This window comes from Phocoena sinus, chromosome 9 (assembly GCF_008692025.1).
Source record: "Phocoena sinus isolate mPhoSin1 chromosome 9, mPhoSin1.pri, whole genome shotgun sequence".
Lineage (NCBI taxonomy): Eukaryota > Metazoa > Chordata > Mammalia > Artiodactyla > Phocoenidae > Phocoena > Phocoena sinus.
In genome coordinates this window covers 93,860,939-93,866,567 of record NC_045771.1, presented here as the reverse complement: position 1 = coordinate 93,866,567, position 5,629 = coordinate 93,860,939, and positions in this window count along the sequence as shown.

Below are 5,629 nucleotides of genomic sequence, written 5' to 3'. Positions count from 1 at the left end.
AAGGGGAAAACTCTACCAATTAAAGTATGACGTACCATAGTGGCATATATAAGACACATCCTCATTTCAGAGATTTAAGTGTGAACATCTATGCTTTAGAACTGATGAACCATGGTAGTATAACTGTTGGGTAGCCTTAAGGGCCCACGTGAGATTAGTGATCATGAAGTAAAGTGAAACTAGTGGGCATGGTTGAGTGTTTTTCCAGCAATGTTCAGCTGCACGGATGCAGACAGAGTGGATTTAAACATTGGGGATGTTGGGTGTGAACAGTTTTGGCTTTTTCACATGAATACAGGAAAGCAAGAGCGTGACAAGGCAGTTGCAGATGTGTATAAGGGAGTGAGAAAGGTGGTTGGAGTCCGAGTATTAGAGTGGGCTGCAAAATTGGGTGGGGGGAGGGCGTTCCAGCGTAGGGTAAGTAGTGTGCTTGAATTGAGATTTGCAGGGGTCATGGAACTCGTGGCCATAAAGTCAAGCGTATGACAGGGACATGAGTAGCTGAGATGAGGTGGAGGATAAGACCATTGGAGGAGCGGCAGAGAAACAGAGAAGCCAAGATTTTAAGGATCATCCACATGGATGCTGAAATCAAGATAGAAATAGGACACAGTGATAGTGAGCCAGGAATTAAAATCTTCAAAGAATGGTGGGGAGGGTGAAAGGGGAAGGACAAGTCAGAGGTCAGTAAATAACTGCAGCAGGGAGGCTTGAGTGAAGCAGTCTGATGACACAAGGGGCAAATCTCCATAGTTTTAAGGCATCAACAAGAACAGTCTGAAAGTGAAAATGAGCATCAAAAAGGACACTTAACTAGATTCCAGGCCCAGTGGTCCAAGGGAGAAAAACAGCCATCACTTGAGAAGGCCGCAGGGCAGTCAGTCCCCTCAGGGAAGAGCTAGATTTCAGTCAAAGCAAGAAGGCTGAGGGAACACCACTATTCCCTAACACGCTGAGGATGGAATTCTAAGGTCAAAGTTGTTTCCCTTAGACTTTGCAGAAACTTATGGCATCCAGTGTTAATGGTGAGGGGGTGTGGTGCCAGTATGGTTCTCTGTCTTTTGCAGACAATCTGTTTTTATTTTCTCAGTATACAATAAATAGATGTAAAGTTCCAATAAAATTTAAAATTCTGATATATTATTTTGACGTATATCAAGTGTGACTCTCATCATATATCTTGCTTTGCGTTCCATGGACCTCTTCAATACAAGATTCATGTCTTTTTCAACTCTGGAAAGTTTTCTTCTAATATTTCTTTGTTTATCTATCTCCATTCTACCTGTTCTCTCTTTTTGCAACTCCTATCAGATGAATATTGGGATATCTAGATCTAGCCTCCATTTCTCAATTTTCCCTTTAAACTTTTAATTTTTTAGTAGTGAATTTTAGGGAGGATCATTCCCAGCATCACTCAGCTTGATATTCAGGCTCACTAATTTGATCTTCAGCTGTGGATATTCTATTTTACAGCCCATCCACTTTTTTGTTTGTTTACAATCATGTTTTTAACATCCAAGAACACGGATCCTTACTTTGTCAGCCTTTTTTTTTAGATGAATGCCTAATAATAATTACAAGTGACTCTCCAACATTCCTTCAACCCTGGTCTAAGTCAGTCATGGTAATCCCATTCCTCTTTTTGGTGACTGATTTGGCAACCTTTTTATAGGAGACAGTCTATAGCAACTCTTATATAACTTCTGAAGTTATTCATTCAAGAAATAGGTGTATGTCTTTGAAATATTTAAAGCTGAGTAGAAAAGTCTGTATACACATTACAAATCAACAGAAAGCCTCAAAATACAAATTTCTAAAAAAGAGAAAAAGAAAACCAGTTTTAGCAAAAGACTAAAAACAAAGCCAGCAAGGTAGCATTAAAAAAAAAAGGGGGGGGGGGGTGGGCAAGCAGAGAGAGTGTGAAAAAAACTCACAGAAAGACCAATTGTAGTAATATTAAAACTGGACCTAGTAGAATTTAAAGTTTTAAAAGCTTGAATAAATGGAACAGAGATTAAGTAGTTATGAACCTGTATGTGGTGAATATAGCACTAAATATATAAAGCAAAAAGAATTAGTCATATAAGGAAAAATATGTAATAGTATAAGAATTTATTTTACATTTCTCACTCCTTGAGAAATAAGTAAAGATATAGAGAATCTTACCAGTGTTTAATAATATTGATTTAATGCTTATGTGACAAATTGTATCAAATAACATACTTATCCTAAAGAAATATTTACAAATTTTATTTGCTTGGCAGGCTAAAAAGAAATCCTTAATAAATTCTCCAAAGCAGACTACATACACTGCCTATATGTAATAGAAAATCTGTTATTAACAAAAAAATAAAATATATCCAACGACCTGGAAATTGAAACACACTATTCTAAATAATCCTTGGATCAAACAAGCAATCAAATTTGCAGCCACTAAATATTCTGAAAACACAACATTCTTAACCTACTGGATGGAAGCAAAGAAATAATCAGAGAATTCATAGCATTAAAATGGTTTCTTTTAGAATTAGAAGGAAGAAAAACAAATGGACCAATTATTCAACTCAAGAGGTAGGGATAAGTAAGGGAAGTAGAAGAAAAGAATCAAAATCAAATTGTTAAAATAAATGAGAAGTATATGATAGATTTTTATTCCCTGGTGGTGAGAGGACAGAGGTAGAATGGGGCAAATCCTAACTAGTCCAATCAGGGAAAAGAGAAAAAACACACAAAGGATATGTAACAATAGATGATAATGTTTTTAAAACACAGATTATTAAGTACAACTGTATGCTAAAAACATTTTAAATATAAGATGGACTATATGATGAATTTCAGAAAAAATAAAATTACCAACATTTACTTAAGAAACAGAACCCTGAAAAGATCAAGGACACATGAGGAAATGGAGAAACAGTGAAAGAATCACCTTCAAGAAAAAAGTCAGGTGTATTTGGATATAAATAAAACAGCATCAACTTCAAAAAAAAAAATTCTCAGGACATATAAGCCATTCTAAATCAAATAAAACACAAGTTTTCCAGTTTCTTCTGTAACACTGTCAAAACCTGTTAATTAAAACCAGACTTACCTCTCATAAATAAACATAACTACAAAATACTAAATACAGGGTTAGTCAATAGAATACAGCAGTATTTCTAATGAATGGCTCAGTATTATATTCTACTAATATAACTGGTGCCTATCATCAATAGATCAAAGGAGAAAATGCTTTACAATGAAAAAGCATTTTAAAAAATTTAACATCTAATCCTGATAAATGAGCTTCATGAATATTCTTAACATAATAAACTATTCTATTTCTAATCTATAGCTTAAATTATACATGAGTGAAATACTAAAAAATTAAGACGTTCATAAAATCAGAAATAGGAATGCCCATTATCATATTCAATCAACTGAAAACTATTAGAAATAATAGAAGTAATGTGGCCAGTTTTTTTAAAATGACAGCTTTCCTATATAAGCAGACTAGTTTAAAATATTATATTATTTATAACAATATGAAGAGCCCATTTCTAGAAGCAACAACAACAACAAATTTTTGGAAACTCTTAAAAAAACCAACATATCAGAACTACAGTAAGGAAACTTTCAGAACTTTTAATAAGGAACATGCAAAAAACCACCAACCCAAACAAAAACAACAAAAAACCCCACACTAATTTAAACAATATGTTTCTAGTTAAAATCCTAAAAGGATACTTGGTGAAAGTGATCAAAGTGATTCAGGAAGTCCCAAGGAAAAACAGGCAGAAATAGACAAGCTTTGAAACAATGGACAATTAAATTACGTTCCATCTTAAAACAAATACTGTGGCCTGATATGTGCTACACGTCGTTTATGAAGATACAATACAAATGTACTTCTAACCAGAAGAGAAAGATCCGGGTGGAACATAACTGAAAAGCCCAGAAACAGACCCAAATAAGACAGATGACATTTTAAAACTATGGATAGGATGAACTATTTAACAAATACTGTTGGCATAGTTAGTATAGCCATTCATAAAAAGTATAAAGTTGGATCCTTACCTCACAACATTTAGCAAAATAAATTCTAGAACAGTTTAGAATTAAGTGTAAAAGCAGAAAGCCAGGGAAGTAAAATAAAATTGTGTAAAAAGTAAAATAACCTTGGGCTACGGAAAACTTTTCTAAGGAGAAACCAGAAGGAAAAGATGAATAGATTCGACTACATGTAACTATTAAATTTTCCTTTATCAAAACACACCACACAGTATTTTTAAGATTATAGTTCACAAAGGGCTACATACCTTCTATAAAAAGCTCTTCAAAGCAACAGAGAGGAAATACCTAATAACTAAACATATGAATAGTTAATACACAAAAGACACCCAGCTAGCATGTATATAAATTTCACTAGTAATCAGAGAAATATAAATTAAAACAAGATGACTTCTTACCTGTCAAAATGGCAAAGATTTAAAATGCTTAAATACCCAGCATAACTAAATGAAAAGGGAAAGTAATAGGAATGTAAAACTTGCAAACCTTTCCTGAGGGCAATATGGATATAGCAAAAGTTCAGATGGGCACTCTTTAGGTCAGCAACTCCAAGGAAATAACGTACATTTGTGTGTTTGTACTTAGGCAGATTTTCCTCACATTGTTATTTATAACAGAAAGGTTAGAAATATTTTGTGTCCAGCAATGAGGAATTGTTAAGTTTTGGTTCTTCTATAAAGGAGTAATTTACAATCACTAAAAGAGGACGGAATTTAATTACTGACATAGAAGGATGTTCACAAAATATTATTAAATGAAAAACTAATTACAAAGCTATGGGCAGTATAATCCCACTGTTGTAAGTAAAGACATCCAACACATGCAAAATATTAATGGTGGTTATCTCTGGATGTGTTCCTACATTTTTGAATATGTACAAAAAGTAAAAAAGAAGGGTTCCAGGTTTAAAGTGTTGTCTATAAAGCATGACACAGCGGTTGTAACAAGTGCTCATCCTCATCAGATAAGATTATTTCTAAGAGTCTGTTCTGTATATGAGCAAGAAGAAAACAAGGATAAAAATAGCCTGGATTTTTAGGGCAGTTTATTTACAGACTATCAAATACAGTCTTTTTTCTTTTGTTAAACAAATGGCTTATATTAAACACATTAGATTTAGGAGTTATGAGACTTTACTAAAAATTCTTGCAAAAAAGCACACCTTTACAACAAATTAACTTAATTGTGAAAAAATTAAAGTGTGATTCACTACAGAGCCTCATTTTCAATATGGCATTTTCAGTAAGAAAATTTTTTTTTAATGGGACATTTGATATGGTGAAAGGAATAAGACCCACAAAGTGTTAGTCTACACAATTCAAAGAGCAAGTTCTTTTCCCATATGATCAAAATTTTGTTTTCCCCACCTTCAACTGGATCCCTTGATAGCTTTTATCTTAATAGCTTTTATTTTTAATTAAACTAGAAACAGTTTAAGAAATTATCTGGAGAGGCCTTTGGTAAATAACAAACCATTTCTCCCCTTATAAAACCGATTAAAACTATAAGAACTTGAAAGAATTTAAAAGCAGTGTTTGTTTGCAGGCCTGCTGATACGGACCTTACTCCTACAAACAGA